Here is a 19,236-nt window from a genome sequence, read left to right as displayed (position 1 = left end):
AACATCTTCATTAATGATCTGGATGATGAGATGGATTGCACCCTCAGCAAGTTCGCAGATGACACTAAGCTGGGGGAGAGGTAGACAAGCCTTGCAGAGAAGAACCTCATTCCAAAGATCTTGCAGGCTGTGACTACGATCTTGCAAAAACATATGTATATATTTAGCTTTACTCACCAGGAACAATCTTATTGGGTAGTCAGCTACTTAGCTGTTAAAGTACTATATAGTTCAGCTACAAAAGAACTCTGTTGTTCCTTTGAAAATCAGGAGCCTAGTTCCAAGAATTACAAGAATCCACTTTCCTTGCCATGCATGTGGAAAGTTGTTTGCACCCTCAATAATGGAACAGGAGGCAAGGGTGGGTGTGCATGTGCAGGCATAGCATCCTTCCATCACCTTTGGATGGTGATGAAAATTCCTCCCTATAGTTGTTCTTTCACACTCACACTTCCTCCTAACCCAAACATATTGAGTCACAACGAAACTTCATTCTGAATGCTGATTGCCGTTGACCTTTCCTGTTGCGTTCGGGAAGGTACACATGTCATCTACTTTATCTTGCAAAATTATAATTAAAAAGGGTGCGGGGGAGAGCTAAATGTGTGAAATTTTAATAGAGGTTCCCAGTGCAGCAATTGTACAGTATGTCATCTTGGATGGATTTTGACTGAATTTGCTTTCACAAAATACCCACCAGACCTGCTTCTAGAGGCTGTTTTGCCATCTGCACTATTAAAGCATCCCCATTAAGTGTGCCTGGGGTCTAATCTTTCACAATTGATTACAAATTGTCCATAACACACAGGCTGAAATAGAATTACAGGAATTAATTTTAAAAATTTAAATGTGCAAATTCATTAAATAGGAAACAAAAGGATATTTCTATTATAATCATTTTCATCTGGATTGGATGCTGATTAGGATGATAAACAGGCACCAGTAATAAAGCTCACATGTTAATATTAACATTTGCCTTGTTGATGATTATAAAAGTTTTAATGTGTTTGTAGTGTAAACTTTGAAGCAGCTTTTCCTTTTCTCTTGTCTGCCTGGGAGAATCCCTCTGCAAAAGAGTCTATGCTCCACTAGTACAGTTACATGCTGTACATTCTTGTACTAATGAGAATTAACCATGCCAAAAATGTAACCACACACCAGACATCTGCTCTGTTCATTTTATTTTGTTCTTCTGTATCCCCTTAGCAACTCTCTGCCCATTGAACAATCTTCCTCAGTTATGCCTTTGGAAAAGGACACAGATCAAGCAAGAAGCTGATAGGAATTATTGCCTAGTGCTGAGAACACAGAACTGAAAATCAGAATTCTGGGATTCAATTCCTGGCTATATTGCTGACACTTTGTTGGTCTTTGGGCAAATCACCTACCTCTCTGTGTCTGTTTCCCTGTCTGTAAAATGGGGATAATATTTAGCTACTTCACTGAGAGCTTGGTTGTACCTTTAAGACACAGCCCTGCACTGGAACTGGTGTGGAGTCTGACTTGCTGAGCCAATGGGAACTATGGAATAGTTGGAAATGTCCAGGAGCCCCCAACGTTCAGTGGGGAGTGTGCTTGTTACTAGACCATTTCAACATGTGCAGCACACTATACACTGTGCCCTTGGCCAGTATATGAGGGTCTTTCCTTTCCCCTTTGGGTTATCTTATGCCCCAAGCATGCACAGATAGGGTAGTCTCTTTGCTGCAATTATGGAGTTAAATATCAGCCAATGTCATAGAATCATAGAAATGTAGGGCTGGAAGGGACCTTGAGAGGTCATCAAGTCCAGCTCCCTGCACTGAAGCAGGATCGAGTATATCTAGACCATCCTTATATGCAGTGTTGTAGATGTGTCAGTCCCAGGATATTAGAGAGACAAGATGGGTGAGGTAATATCTTTTATTGGACCAACTTCTGTTGGTGAGAGAGACAAGCTTTCAAACTACAAAAATGTCTTCTACAGGGAAGAGAAACATCAGAAACATATATTCAGCAAGTCACAGCTAAATACAAGGTAGAACAAACTGTTTAGCTTAAGTAATTACAACATATTTCAAGTGACCATTCCAGGTGAAGTGGCCCAGTAACAGCCATCCATGATTACTTGTCCTACCTTCAGTGGACATGGAGAACAACTGATCACTGTCCTCCTTATAACAACCTTTATGATATTTCAAAACTGTTATCCGGTCTCCCCTCACTCTTCTTTTCTCAAGACTAAATGCGCCCAGTTCTTTCTATCTTTTCTCATAAATCAGGTTTTCTGAACTTTTTAATATTTTTGTTGCTCTCCTCTGGACTCTTTCCAAATTGTCCAATCTTTCCTGAAATGTGGCATTCGGATTTGGACATTTCTTCAGATGAGGCCTCACCACAGCTGAGTAGAGCGGGACAATTATATCCCATGTCTTACATATAACACTCCTCTTAATACACCCCGGAATATTAGCCTTTTTTGCAACATATTCAGTTTGTTATCCACTATAACTCCCAGATCCTTTTCAGCAGTACTACTGCCTAACCAGTTAGTCTCCATTTTGTAGTTCTGAATTTGTTTTTGTTTTTCTTCCTAAGTGTAGTACTTTCCACTTGTTTTTACTGAATTTCATCTTGTTGATTTCAGACCAATTCTCCAATTTGTCAAGGTTGATTATAATTCTAAACATGTCCTTCAGTGTTGGCAACCCCTCCCAGCTTGGTGTCATCCACAAATTTTATAAGCATACTCTCCACTTCATTATCCAAGTCATTAATAAGAATATTGAATAGTATCAGAGCCAGGACAGACCCCTGTGGGACTGCACTAGAAACTTCCTCCCAGTTTGGCAGCAAACAATTGAAGTCTGCTCTTTGAGTATAGTCTTTCAGCAAGTTTTGCACAACCTTATAGTTATTTCATCTAGACCACATTTCCCTAGTTTGCTAATGAGAATGTTATATATATATATATGTGTCAAAAATCTTATAAGAAATCAAGCTATATCATGTCTACTGCTCCCCCCTCTCCCCCTCGCCCCATCCATTAGGCCAGAAACTCTGTTATTTAAAGTGAAAAAATTGTAGCTGAAGCCAAAAAGACTGATGAAAATATTACAAGATGATGCTAATGGATATTTAAAATAATATACATTGGAAATAATTGGACCCTGGCACAAATAATAATATTTAGCTCCTATATAGCACCTTTAATCTTCAACATGCTTAACAAACTTAAAGCCATTAATCCTCACAACCCTATTGTTAGGTAATTAATTATTATCCCCATTTTACACATGAGACAAATGTTATAGACAAGTTATAACTCAAGCGTTCCTGGCTCTCAGTCCAGTGCTCATGCCTGCTGACCATACCCCTATTTCACACCACCCCTTCCTGACAACCCTAGATCATCTCTAATGGATGCTAGCTAGTGTAAATGCCAAGTTTCAGCTAAAGGCTTGTGGGTCATTTTGGAACTTGTTAAATGTCCAAGCCTACGTTTGAGCAAGTCGATTGGATACAGCAAGCCTCATGTGAGTAGAAGAAGGGCACTGAAAACCACAAGTTAGCACATTGGTGTTAGGTGGACCACTGCCTGCAAAATGTCATGTTCATCCCCTAGTAAGTAGCTAACATATACATGGTATGCACTAAAGGAAGAATGAGGTTGCTGGCTTGGAAGTTTTATGACAGTCTGACCTAAACAGGTCTGTATTTCAATCTCATCAAGTGTGGGATTTTCTGTCAGAGGCTAGATCAAATGCCAAGACAGGTCCCTTTGGAACTTCTGATGAGGATCTGGATCTTTGAACCCTCCCAGATTTAAATGGTATTCGAGTCTGGGCTCATCTCTGTTAACAAAGAACAGGAAAAGTGAAAGATGGAGGAGGCAAAGGGAGAAGAGATGATGAAACCTGATCAAAGAAAATGCGGGGGAGGAACAGCTGAATAAAATTTTCCCAGACTACCATGAACTTTGAGGCATGCTCACAATGAAATTATTTTATATATATGTATATATATATAAAATGATTCCATGTAGATTTGCCTCTAAGGGCAAAAGAAATAAGCAGTCTCTTGGGATCTAAGGGTGGTAGTCATGCTTGGAAGTGGCCATCCCAGCAGTAGCATATCGAACAGTATTCTATATTTTGGTGGGGTACATAAAAGGTGCTCTGTCTTTCTGAATGTTTTGACAGCTAAATATCACAAGCTCCACTGCTTCAGTCATGAAGACACAGTCCCAGTCAGAAGGTGTTTTAAGCCTAAAGTAACAGACTAGAAATTTGAGCTGCCCATGTGGGGTGAAGAGGCAGGGAACTCCCAGTCCTAATATGGTTCACCTGTGCATGAGGAAGGCAGAATATAGACTCAGTGCTCCCTAAATGGCTAGACCACTGGACCAGCTAACATGCTCATGACTAAAGTGTTCCTAATGCTCAAGTGAGCCAGGCCAGCTTCTCTCCACCTCCTTGCTAGCACACAGAAGCAGGCTGTATTGGGAGTTTGAAGGGGTAGGTTAGTGCACACTAATTGTCTGCAGCTGGTGTGGAGTGCAGTGATCAGCATGCACCCGCATCCCTCATGTGCTTCTGAGTCATTGCACTGCCTGGATGCTACTTCCCCTGCCCTCTGACACAGTGCACACCACAGAATGGCAATATCAAGAAGAAACAAGACCTAAACCGCTCAAATGGCATGCAAAAAACTCTCTCAGCAATGGGGAAATGACTCAATAGGGAAATGACACAAAGAGAGACTTCAACACACATCTCTTTAGACGGATGCAGACAGATATCTATTCATTCAGAAACACTAGGTGTGTCAGCCCTCCCCCTGTGATCTTGAATCCAAACTAAACAGCAGCTTCTTGTAATGTTACCAAATAAGGTAACACAGTGAAGAAGTCCAAATAAACAGATGTGTCATGCAGCCACCGTTTTTTTCAACAGCGTCTGTATATCAGGATGAGAGGAGATTACTCAATACCAAACACTCTTTGAGATTATTTTGCTTTAACAGTTTGAACAACAGTTAATTGGGTAGATCAAGAAGTCTGTTCAGTCCTAATACCCCTAATGAGCCAGGCAGACTACCCTGCTACACACCCTCTTTAAAATGTATCTAGTTTCATCCTGCAGAATCTCAGTTTACAAGGCAAAAAGGACATACATATTCCAAACTGTACACAGCAATGGGCTCACAGCCCATCTGGAAAGGATGGGGGGAATCAGGAAGGTGGAATTCAGGGGTACGGGTGGAGTATGAACAAATGTTGAGGATAAGTGGCCTCTTTGGATGTACCGACACCAGATATCTGCTAGGGAGGGAACATGCCTCTGAAGAGGTTTGTTTTCTCCTATTTTAATCAATATTCAGAATGCCAATAGGAGAAAATGTAAAACCAGGCAGAGAGAACTGAATAAGCAGGTGCCACGACATGCTGATTCACACTTAAAAAAAAAAATCCTTAGTGACTCTGGTAAATCAATCTGCAGCCGCAGGGATTTGCTGTGAGTTCGGCTGAGGGAGGGGAGATGAAGTCTTGTTTTGAGGCTGCAGCCTGGACACGCCTCGAAGCTGGCCCTTCCTCTGGGCTGTTGAAAGCCTTCTAATCCTGGCTTCCACCTGCTTGAACACATCACAATTCACGTATATGCTAGAGTCTATCTTTAGCTTCTCCACAGTGGGATATTTTAGGGAATGGCAGATTAAGACAAGGCAGTACATTTTTTAGTACTGCCTGTACCATTATCAACTAGCTCTCAGTATTGACAAGAACATAAAAAAAGTGATTGTTGCTTTGCAGTGTTTGTGATTAATTGGCTTTTGTTAAGGGATGAGGGAAGAATGTTTCCAGCTAAATAATAGAGATGCTCTCCTCTATAAAATTTCATTGTGCCATGTCGGAATTTGTTTAGCATTTGTTTGAGCAAAAGGATCTAAGCTTCATCATAAAGAAACATGGGAAAAGATAGTTTGAGTGATGTAAATGTGCTGTACTTAATATTGCTACTGCACACAAAGTCAAAGTACAGCTGGTGCAGAAATGCCTGTGTGAAACAAAGAGACTGCTTTCAGATCTGGATTAGTTTTACATTAGGGTTCAAGGCAGAAGGCAAGGATTTGGGTTTAGATTCAATGGCTATAACATTTAAAAGACAGTTTTAGGCCATTTTGGCCCTAAAACATGAATGTTTTGTGAGCTCAGCTTTCCTCCAAGATTTCTGCTATTCTGGGGCACAGCCACCACTGAAGTAGAGCAGTATCCTGTTTTGTATCTGCACTGAAATTTGAACCATTTGGGACGTATTTGAATTTAGGAATTCAGTCTGGAAAACCTGAACTTCCGTGGTTCAGACTTGAAGATCTATTATTATTATTATTATTATCATCATCACTGGGTTGGATCACTCATCTGCACCCCTCTTTACCTCTGAGTAGAGGAGACTCTTAATGCATGGATGTCCCTACCTTTGATATGGAAGCAGGACCTGCCTGCCCTTTCAACCTGGATTTGGCAGAGCATCTCCATGCATCTGGGATCCATACTTGGGAGAAGTGTGAGGAGATTGGGTGGGTCAAAGGGAAGAGTGTCTAGGCTAGGGGAGGAGTCATTAAATTGTGGCCAGGGGTTACACAAGTTTACGAAGTTTAGTTGGTGGCTGGTGCTAGAAATGAAAAGATTTAGGGGCACTTTTTTCTGAGTAATTCCACCCATATCCATGTTAGTAACCCAATTGATTAGGTGGAGATGGCCACTGTGGTCTTTTTAGACCAAACTCTTTCATTTACTCTGATGCTGCAAATCCAAAATGACTCAATTGATTTACACCAGTGTAAATCTGGAATACCCCAATAAGAGAGATCTGAGCCTGGTATAATATTGTCTTTCTTTTTCAAACTTCCAAGAGGAAAAACAATTTACCGTTTAAGATGCCATATCTCATAAACTTTCTCATGTCATGACGGAGGTGATTTTTTGTAAAGTTTGAAGATAATCCATTCATCTGCTTTTGAGCTGTCAGGGAGTGGAGAAATTATGTTTTATGCTCTGAAAATATTTTCACAGTGTAGTGTGCTTAGATAACTCATAGCTTTGATTTAAATAAAGTCTTTGTCCATAATGAGAAGAGTGCTTTGCCTTGTCTGAAGAAATAATGGATGTGTGCCCATTTGAAGATCAGATACTAATTGGGTACAGTACGATGTTCTCCTAATTTATTTAAACATGTACCACAAAGTGGATTACTCTCACAGGGCACCCAGGGTTTATAGTTCAGAGGAGCAATCAAAATTTCCATACTGATCTTAACTTTTTCGGAACTATCCAAACCTCGTGAGTGCTCAGGAATCTTGCACAAAACAAGCTTACTCATCGGACTACCTTTACCTCCTACTTCCAGTCAAGTTAGAAAAGAAGTACGTGCATCATAACTAAGGAGAAAAAAATGGACTTAATAGAGGGGTAACTGAGATCTGGAACACATGTAACAGGAGACATATTTTATCAACTTGTGAAACATTGCAACATAATTTATCTAGTTATGTATAATGACATATTGATTAGTGCCACTTCAATTAACATAACTAGATATTCTCTAGAAACAGCATTTTTTATCGTATTAATCATTTTTGTATCCATATCTGATGGGTTTAGACCTGTTTTAGATATATTAGATCTTAGCAAATTGTGGCACTCTGCCTAGCCATATGGGGTTTTGTTTTCTGTTTTAGCAAGAACATTGTCTAGAAATTTGGGTTAAATTTCCAAGTTCTGGACCACTTTATTTGAATCAGTGGAATATTAAAGTTAAAACCAAACGAACGGAGCCAGTGGATATTGACTTTAGCATCATGTCGTCTCTTCTATTCCTACAATTGTAGGGGACAGGGATTCAGCTGGTTCTGTTTTTGGGTCCCCATTAGTTTTCCTCCCCTGGGTAGCACTGTGTAAATTTCAAGTGCATCATGTGTGTTTCATGTTTTGCATTTGAGGGGATATACTTAATTTTCCTATAATGAAGGAGGTGTTTCATATTTTTACATATTCCCTTCTTAGAGGCGGGACAAGGAGAAAAGTTTAGTAAAGAAACTCTGCAGGGTTTCTCTCATGGTCACACCTGCATGTGCTCCATGCTCCCCTCCAGATCTACCAGGGATTCATGTAGTGAGTAAGGCTTGGAAACCCTTCAGACCCTTAAGTTCAGTGGGGAAACCAGACTCTTCACAGATCCTTGGATGACTAGGAGGACTGCTTGTTCTAGGCTAAACACTGACCTCATCATGGCAAAGAGCCATACTATCATTGGCTGTCCCTGCTTTTCCCCACTTTGCCTTCCCAGCAGAAGGTGCACAAGAGAGTTAACACTTGTCCAACTACTTGTAAATTTACACTAGGAAATCTACTAGTAACTTAGCGGAATGTTCAATGTACATACACTAACTATTCCCTGGATCTTTCTCCTTCTTGCCCTCACATGTCTCTGCATCCCTGAGCTGTAAATCATAATATGTTGCCTGGGGGATAAAAGGGATGGGAAGCTCACATGATGTCTAAAAAGGCCCACATTCTCCCATTAGCTACATCCATTCATCTGGAGGACATTATCAACTTTATTTTGTTTAATCTGATATCTATCTATCTATCTATCTATCTATCTATCTATCTATCTATCTATCTATCTATCTATCATATTTCTGTTTATATGATGTTTATAAGGATCTTTTCAGCAAGGAAGGCACTGGCTATACAAGGGAGAATCTTAGCTGTTCATTTTAGCTGTAGTAGCCACAAACAGAGAGAAATTTGATTTTTCCTTTTAAGGCAGTAAGGGACTGTGTGCACATATTCTTCAAGGCAGTATTTGGCCCTAATTCTTGATACTACAGACAAAACCAGAATAATTTGTGTATTAGCCTCTGGCCTTCTGGACATAAATATGCAAGAAATTAGTTGGGAAGTTCAAAGCTTTTGCTGTGGATATGTTCTTGGGTGGCTGGTGCTGAGAATTATATATAGGGGAAAAGCATATGTTCAGGATTTATTTCATTAGAGTAGAATGATTTTTTTTTTTACTGAGGCTCTTTCATATTCATAGAAATATTTTCAGAATAGAAATAGAAAAAAGCATACAAGCAAGTGGATTAAACTTTGTTACTACACTGGTCAAAATAAATAGATAATGATTTCTCAGTTTGTGGCACATATGAAATCGTCTCACACATTGAGAGCTAAACTATAGGGAAACATCCAAAAATATATCTTTATTTTGCCATATTTCAGAGAACAGACTGCTGTGACTCTTTTTTTCTTTTTTTTTAAAGACATGATCTTCGACTCATATAAACAGTCTGATGGTAATAGAGTTATGTCAGTTTACATAGGCTGAAGATCTGGAACTTTTTAAGAGCTCAGATCAGCAAGGAAACCATTCACGAAAGCATCCCTATTCAGGAAAGCACTTACGCACATATTCAGTTCACATTGAAGTCAATAACACATAAGGACTTGCTGAATTGGGGCCTATCAGAACGTAGGTGCAGTCTTGGCAGTTGTATTATATTTTTTAAACAAAATATGAACAAAGGTAACAAGTTAAACTGTTAATTATTGTAGTTCCCAAAGTGCTAAATTTGTGATTATGCATTTTCACAGCAAAAGTTGAAGAAAGCATAGACAGCTAAATTAAAGTAAATAAATGGCTAATGTATATGGGTCACCACTGCCTTGTACACTACAGGAAATAATTGTTATGGATCAATATATGGATCTACAAGGAGTTGTTCAATGGGGCTTCTCATGGGTTGGACTCCCCAAGGAGCCCTATTGAAGTCCAAGGGGCTAGGGCTGTTCATGTGGAGTTCTCTGCAGGATCAGGACCTATATGGATAACAGCTAATGGAGAGTGTCCTTTAAATGGAATAGTAGGGACATGTGGCTTTAGAACAGTAAACAATTCTATTATTTATTAGCATCTTTATACAGCACTCTGGGCCACGGTGACAAAATTTTCCTGTGGAAAATTTATGATTTTTCAGATTACTTCTCCCATGATTCACCGCAGTCTTGCGTCTGGGTGATGGGAGGTTGTATATCATGAGAGTCCCTGATCATGATGTATCATGGGAGATGTAGTACATTTGGGGGTCCCAGCCCATAGAGGAGAATTGGAACACAAGGAAACCAACTAAAACTCCCAAGAGGCACTGCAGCAACGTATCCAAATGGAAGTATTTTGCTTTTAGATGAAGTATTTCTAGTTTGGTATGTTTGGTTATTCAATGAAAAGTCAAAATTTTCCACAGAAAACTGACATTTTTCAAGGGAAAAATCATTTGGAAAAACACAATTTTCTGTTGAAAGACAATTTGGACAGAAAATTTTCAACCAGTCCTATTCTATCCCAGCTCTCGCTGAGAAGTTCTGAGTGGCCTTTGCGAGCAGCAAAGTGTGACAACTATGAAGTTCTAGGTAACTAGTTTATTACAATCACAAGGATGAATGCCTTCCTCTGCTTTCCATGCTAGTGATGTGGTCAAAGAACTACACACAACCCTGAACTCAGCTCTTTTCAGGCATGTATGAAAGACCTTTTTATTTTGAATTACTTTCCTATAAGCTAAAGTTATTTGTCACTCATATCTTCACTTGTACCATCTGATGATCTTATATCACTTTATTGTTACTAATTGTTGCCATTCACCTTCAAAACTTTAAACAAATAGCAATGACTTACATACATTAAAAACATGTACAGTTATCTACCATACAATAAAAAATGATTACTTTAGCATATAAAATAAACAAGTAAGTACTTGTGTTGACATAACGACCCCCCTTGCTGGAATCTGGTGTCTGAGATTAGGAGTGGTTTATTTTTCATACCTCTTTCTTCTTACTATTGTATATTCCAATTACAGAGCTTGATATTAAATTGCACACAGTTTTAAACACATAGCTCTGTGGGCTGTAATGTTCTCCCACCACATTGCACATGCTGCAGTAAACACCATACATGTGGTACTCATTTCACGTATATTTCAGTTGCTGATCTGTGGTTACTGTCATTCGTTCAAGATAACAAACACAAAATTATGGAGAGCAATGTGGTGCAAAGTAGCCTGGGAGTTTTCTGCAGAGCACGTCTTTTATATTTGCAGTTGTAATCCAGCTCACAGGAATGCTTTTCATGTATGAAAAAAGAGGTTATTATCCTATCAGTATACAATCTGTTAATAACAAACATCAGGAGAGAACAATTCATTTGGCCTGACAGCTTTGTTGAACAGGCTTAGAAACTGTTGTGAACAGTGGAATACACTAAGAAAAAGGTTATTTATTTCAGAAGACAGAGTGTGTGTTTTCCTTTCTGGAATGGGGAATTGTTTTTTAGCCAAAACATAGCAAATTTCCCAAATTATTATTTTACCTAGATTCAATTAAAGACTGGCCTTCTTATTTCTACCTGAAATGTGATGGCAAAATTTGTGTCATTTGGGCACCTTTGTACCTGATTTATGTGCACAATATTTGAATGATCTCAATTATGCCCAAATATATTTCTCCTGCAACATTGTGGGTACAAAAATGAGGCAGAGTTAAGGCCCAGATGAAAATCTGGCCCTTTAAATCCTACTTTTGCCCTCTGTGTGGTGTTTTTTGCCACCTGAATGCCTCATTTCACACAATCCTTGCCTCTCCTGGATTCTGTGGCCCCACCCTGCCCACTTTCTTAACTGCTAAGGCTAGTCCTAGATTCCTTGATGGAATGGGAGTTTCAGGGGGTTTGCACTCCTATGCCCTGAGGGCTCACAACTCAGCTTCTGTTGACATAAATAAATCCTCAACCTGGATATGTGTGTTTACTGTAACCCACAGTGTTTTGGCTCTGTTGAATTTCCTCATATTGGACAGCCTCTTTCTTACTATTGACTATTCTGTTTATCTCTAATAAAATAAAATTAGTAACACAAAGAAAAAAGTGTGTGTGTGTGTGTGTGTGTGTTTTATTCACATGCCTGAGTGACATAAGTTATACTGACATAATTGATAGTGTAGGCATAGCCTTAATTGACAAAGAACAGGAGGAGGAAAAGGGGGCTAAGTGAAGTGATTTATCCCTGGTGATACAATGGGTCAATAGCAGAGATGGGACTAGATCCCAACTCACCTAAATTACTGTCTACTGCCTTAACCACTGGACCATGCTGCCTCTCAAAGCTTTTATACCTAAAAAGGTCATGAGATAAATATCTAATGTGAAAACTGCAATGACTTAAAACTTCCATTGTTGTGTGTGTGTTTGATGAGAGTCAGAACCACATTTTTGTTTTAAAATCTGTCTAGCCTCCCCCAGTGCTTGTGAATGAGTTCTTATAGTTGTTCCATAAATATGTCCTTCCCACCTATTATTTTACTAGTGTGACTAACTCATGCAATGAGCCCTTGGTGAATAGGGGCCTAGCAAACTTCATTATGTTTTCACTACTACATTGTAAAATACATAATAGGTTCCTGTCCATGTTCTTTATGCTTTCCAATTAGATGTAATATTTTCAAAGAAGTTAGGTGAAAAATTGAAGAAGGACCAGATATAACAAGCTCAGTGTTCCATTTATGAAATATATGCTAGTGTCCTGGGGCAATGTGGGAGTTCAGCAACACAATTAAAGCTGTATTGATCTGTTACGGTCATTGCAATGTAGACAGACTGACTATAAGTTATTTTCATTACAAACATTTACCCGCACCTCATTATTTTTTTTTAACTGAACTGAGTGCTGGTGAAAGATGCTGGGTTGGCAGGCTGAAGTTCTCTGTTTATCCAAAAGACAAGTACAGCAGTGGCAGCCAACAATCTAAGTTTCCCCAAACTGCCTCATGAATGTTGCTTCAACCATTAGCTGAAAGGGATAGGGATAAGAGATTAGTGCTTCATAGCTGAGACTGAGACATAGCATTTCTCTGAGACAGCCTGTTGTAGGGATGATGTGGTGATGTCTGCTGCAAACCAGAGAGACAATACCACAGTTTCACAAAAAGGCCACTGCAGAGTCATCAGATATAGTAACAAATTTCATTACTATTGGACCTGAGTCAGTTTTGAATCAGTCATCCAGAGGTGAGACACTCTATCCCAATGGCAATTCTCTATCAGATTTCCATCTCCAGTATTACCAATTTACAAATATTATGCACACACATGCACTATGGTCCACATTTTCACCAAGACTCCGTTGACCCTTCCACAGAACTAGTGGGTGTGTGCGTGAAGACCATTTCCGTGGTCAAATTGGTGAATCACACACCTACCTCCCCAATGTGCATGCCTAAACTGGGGTGAGGATAGAGAGTCATCAAACGCAAACAGCTGTGCCTGCACATTTTGTACATGCATATCGGCAGGCCCACTGAAAATAATGGTATTTATTCAGATGCTCAGGTAATTAGGAAGAATATAGGAGGCGTTTCCCCTACTCTGAGAAAACCACTACCACCAAACCCACCCATAAATATATTTGTCTTCTTGTTAAGTAATCTGTTAGGTGGCTTTCTGCAATGGCCCTCTGTCATAACTATAAAGGGAAGGGTAACAGCTGTCCTGTGTACAGTACTATAAAATCCCTCCTGGCCAGAGACTCCAAAATCCTTTTCCCTGTAAAGGGTTAAGAAGCTCAGGTAACTTGGCTGGCATCTGACCTAAAGGATCAATAAGGGGACAAGATACTTTAAAATCTTGGGGGGGGGGGGGAGGCTTTTGTTTGTGTTCTTTGTTTGGGAGTGTGTTCGTTCTCGGGACTGAGAGGGACCAGACATCAATCCAGGTTCTCCACATCTTTCTAAACAAGTCTCTCCTATTTCAAACTTGTAAGTAAATAGCCAGGCAAGGCGTGTTAGTTTTCCTTTGTTTTCTCAACTTGTAAATGTACCTTTTACTAGAGTGTTTATCTTTTGTTGCTGTACTTTGAACCTGAGACTAGAGGGGAGTCCTCTGAGCTCTTTAAGTTTGATTACCCTGTAAGGTTAATTTCCATACTGATTTTACAGAGATGATTTTTACTTTTTTTTCTTTAATTAAAAGCCTTCTTTTTAAGAACCTGATTGATTTTTCCTTGTTTTAAGATCCAAGGGGTTTGGATCTTGATTCACCAGGAGTTGGTGGAAGGAAGGAGGGGGGATGGTTAATTTCTCCCTGTTGTAGATCCCAAGGGGTTTGGATCTGTACTCACCAGGGAATTGGTGAAAGGTTTCTCAGGGCTTCCCAGGGAGGGAAAAATTGGGAAATGGTGGCAGCAGAACCAGAGCTAAGCTGGTAGTTAAGCTTAGAAGTTTTCATGCAGGCCCCTACATTTGTACCCTAAAGTTCAAAGTGGGGATCCAGCCTTGACACCCTCTGTGACATTTCTGTGGAAATTAGGGTGTTGAGTCAAATGCAAAAAGAAAAAGAGAAAACAACAGCCCTTCTTACAAGTTCACACAGAGGCAGATGGGTGGGGTTCAGCTGAGACATCCCACATTAGTCCAAAATCAAATGTGCTTTCAAAGGAAAACTCCCTTTTTTACTGAGCCCACTGTGATTATACTATAGATTTTCAGTTGGATTTGATCCCAGGCCTTACTTGCTGAGGCATCTGCAGCAAACATTTCTGCTGCTTGCTGACATGTTAGCACTGTGGAGAATTGCCAAATCATACACTCCCACGCTTATGCTTAGGTCTTTGTATTGCAAACTAACTTCCCCTTTTAAATGCTATATAAATGGAAAGCTCTGATGCTGACAGAGCTCTGAACACAGGGGTCTGCAGAGGTTGGAAAAAAACAATTTAGAAAGTCACTCAGAGATATGGTTTTGGATCAGGAAGACGAGCATTAGTGGCTCTTGAATCAAGAGGCTACATGGGGCACAAAAGTGGAAGAGGCACTCAGATAAAGTTAGCAAGCTTTTCCATACTTATGGAATACTTTGTTTTCAAAGTACTCTAAAGACATGAGCTAATCTTCACAATGCCACTGCGAGACGGATCCCCATTGTATAGATGGGCAACCCGAGACCCTGGGAGATTAAGCGATTTATCCAAAGCCACACAGTGACTCAATAGCAAAGTTAGGATTATAAAACAGTTCTCGGATCTTACTGTGCTACACCACACCGCATCTTCAGACACTTATTTTCATTCTATTAAACATAGTCAGAAAAAGTAGTGGAGAAAAAAATCTCCAGAATGGATAGCTTTTCCAGATCATTATTCACATTAGGGAGAGGCAGGCAGTTGCATGTATATATGCACAAGCACAGAGACACAACCCAACACCCACTATATTAAAATGTTTTGGAACTGAATAACATTTTACGTTTCTCTACTGTCTTTCATCCCAAAACCCAAAGTGTCATGTATACCTGCGGTATCACTGAAGTACAGAGACCTCGGGGAGGGGGGACAGGGATTGGCAATTAACTGGAACCCCATACCCTGAACACCAGAGGGGAAAATGGATATTTTATTCAAAGACGCTGGGACAAATATCCTCCATTTACAAAAAGTGCAATTGTGCCAAAGGATCTTTAAGACACAAAGAAGATCCAGTTGGTTCTTCCTGAGCATTAAAGTCTCATTAGGAAAGTGCATGGTGCTCAATTCATATGCCTTAGCATGGATGGGATTTGAACAGAGGGTTCCAGGGACTGTACATTTAAATCTAGTGTTTAATCCACCAACTGTCTGTCTACATTTCACTTAGGGCTTGGCTACACTTGTGAGTTACAGCGCAATAAAGAAGCTCCATGTGCCCTAGCTCACTCCCCGTCCACCCTGGCAAGGCACGTAGAGCGCTCTGACGCCGCGGCAACAGCGCTGCTGGTACTCCACCTCGGCGAGTGGAATAACGTTTGCTGCGCCCCCGCTGGAGCGCCACGGTGCCAGTGTGAACGAGGTGTTGAGTTACTTCGCTGTGATCAGCCTCCGGAAACGTCCCATAATCCCCTTAAGTCAAGTGGCCAATCTTGTCATTGTTTTGAATCACTGTAGGAATGTGGAGATGCTGTTTGAAAGCTTCACTTCTGACAGCTGGGAATGCTGTGTGTGAGAGAGAGAGGCGGGGGAGAGGGGGAGGTCTGCTGCTGTCTGAACTTACAAGACAGCATGCTGACATGCTCTCAGCCCCCCAAAACCCCACTTCCCCCCCACACACATACATACAACACACTCTCTGTCACACTCCACCCCACTCCCCCCATTTGAAAAGCACGTTTCAATCACTTGCTTGCTGGGATAGCTGCCCATAATGCACCACTCCCAATGCCGCTGCAAGTTCCGCAAATGTGGCCACACCAGTGCGCAAGCAGCTGTCAGTGTGAACAGATTACAGCGCTTTCCCTACTGCACTCCCTGAAGGTGGGTTTAATTCACAGTGCTCTACATCTGCAAGTGTAGCCATGCCCTTAGTTGCCTGCAGCTGGCCTGTGCCAGCTGACATGCTCACTGGGCTTGGGTTGTACAGATGTTTAAGCATGGTGTAGACATTCAGGCTTGGGCTGCAGCCCAAACTCTGGGATCCTCCCACCACACAGTGTCCTGGAACCTGGGCCCAAACATCTATACCTCAGTTAAACAGGCCCTTAGCCCATTTCTTGTGAGCCTGAGATGGCTGGCATGGGCCAGCTGTGAGTGTCTAATTGCAATGTAGACATACCCCAAGAAACTCCAGCAGCTAAAAATGTTATGAGGCATTTTACTCTGTGGTAAAGTCTGAGTTTCTCAATCAGTACTTAATGTGTCCTAAGTCTAGTTGACATCTCTGGAAATTCGTGAGGACTGAGTAAAAGCTGAATACAGACTTCAGGAGTTAGCCGCTAATTGTATAATGGTCTCATGAATTATTCACTTTACATTCATTATATTTTTGTTATGATAAATTCATTGACAAATGTTTCTTCCATGCTATATATCCAGGGTTGATATTATTGTTATGGAGGACCTTACTAAGACCGGAAGTATTTTCCAATGGTTGGGGTAATAGGCTTACATTTGGGAAACCAAGACTCAATTACCTGCCTTACACAGACTTCCTATGTGATGCTGGGCAAATCACTTAGCTCACTGTGTCTCAAGTTCCCCTTCTGTAAAATGGGGGTAATATCACTTCCTTACCTTATCAGCATGTGGCAAGGATACGTACATTAAAGATTATAAAATGCTATGAGATATACTGACTAAAATGTATGATATATGAGTTAGATGTTACTATTCCATTTCTTACTTAGTCTTTATTCAAACAAAACTCCCGTGGAAAATAGAAATTTGCCTGAGTAAGAGATAAATGAAAATTGAGTAAGGACTCTAGAGCTGGGAAAAGCCTGTGAATTTACTCTGATGTTATCTGTAAACCATTTCATTCACTTTCCAGCGACAGTTGTGCAGGTAGATTTTTGTTTTCAGAAAACATCTGTAAAGAAAGCAAAAGCATTGCATATATATTTTCACACAAATGTCTGAGCTGGAAATCTTAGTGTGGCCACCTTAAAACCTCTGTTCAGGTTTGTGTGTCATCCAATTAGGAAGCAGGAAAAAAACAACTTAAGTGACCAATCATGTAGCAAGTATGGCAAAATATCAATAAGTGACCACGCTCAACAGAATCCATGGTGAGTAGTATATAACCAATTCATAGATTAGGTTGAAATGGATTCACGTAATACAGTTGAGGCTCATCTGAAACTCACTGAAGTACATAGGAATATTTAGGCTTTGGATCAAGTTCTTGTTAAACAATTTTGAATTAGGAACACATTAGTCAAAATTGAAGTCTGTTCACTAATTTAATGAGAAAAAATGTTTGCAGAAAATAATTTGACCAGTGTTATTAAAGACCTCAGGGTTTGGCTCATTATTATTTGTATAGCGTCGGCATTGTGTTAGATGTTTCATGTGATTTGGCCTTTGGAGTGTCTTGTTAATTCAGAATGCCTTTTAAATGAAAACCATTGTGTTTCTTTTGGTATCTTGTCTGGTCCTTTTTTTTTTTTTTTTCTTCCCCAAAGACCTTTTGCTACAGCTTAGCATGTAGTGGTATTTCTTTCACGAATGTAGGCTGATTTTAAAAGCTCTTAACACTTGACATTTTATTTTCATCCCTCATTTTCAGTATAAACAACAACATATCTGCTATTTAGATGACTGTCACTTGTAGTAATTATGCCATTATCTTTTAGTTTATCAGGCTTTTGCAAGATTTTCATTATAGCACTAGTGAAGCAGGTGACCCAGTCAGGATAAAATAATAAATGACCCAAACCTTGGCCAAAAATTCTTATGAAGATGGCATTATTTTGTTTTTTAGAAAGGAAAGGTATCTCTTTTTTTCTACCCATAACCAGAACCATAAGTATCAAAATATTGTGGTGAAGACTATTGATAATAGGATGAAATACTGGCTCTGTTGAAGTCAATGTCAAAACTCCCATTGACTTAAGAAAAGCCAGGATTTCAACATAATCTTTATTGGGAGTATATATAACTACAAAATACTGGATGAAGTATCAATGGTTACATTTCTCTTTTCTCTGTACTGGACATTTCTGTTATTGTCTGCTGGAGTAGCTAGCTCACGTTATGTGAGTCAGAGTTGTTGCATTATGTTACAGAGAAGCACACATTGTACTCTCTAATGGAGTCTTTACAATATTTATTTCTTTTGTTACTTACTTTAATCTAAAATAAATCATTCAGATTGAAAGCATATGTTTGCTTTTCTTTATATCCGCAAAAGAGGCGCAGCACAAATTGCGTAAATACAGGCTTCCCTTCCATAACCTGACCGTGTGCTTCATCTTCGACCGCTAGAGGGTACTTCCCACTCTGTGATATATTTAGTCTTCAGCTGGTATAATGAGGATCTAGGAATCATGCGACTAATGCATCATTTAAATATTATTGTTACACTATTGGTTTATGGAGGTGCACACAGTGTGCTAAGGCACTGTGAAAATTCAAACATGGTAAGACCATGCCCTGACGAACTTGCGCTATTTAATAGCGAATCATAATTTATGTAGCTGTGTTAATATTTAGTTTGCTTGGGCACTATTTTTTTGTCTCCACAGTTTATTAAAACTCCAAGATTAGAAAAAAATGACTTTAAAATATGTCAGTTTTGCCTACCACATTGTTGTCTCTCCATACACCTAGACTCATGCACCACCCCTCCTACCACCTCCATACACAAATCTAAACACAGTCTTTAAACTAAGTAAA

This window comes from Malaclemys terrapin, chromosome 4 (genome assembly GCF_027887155.1).
Source record: "Malaclemys terrapin pileata isolate rMalTer1 chromosome 4, rMalTer1.hap1, whole genome shotgun sequence".
Taxonomy (NCBI): domain Eukaryota; kingdom Metazoa; phylum Chordata; order Testudines; family Emydidae; genus Malaclemys; species Malaclemys terrapin.
This window is presented reverse-complemented; position numbering follows the sequence as displayed.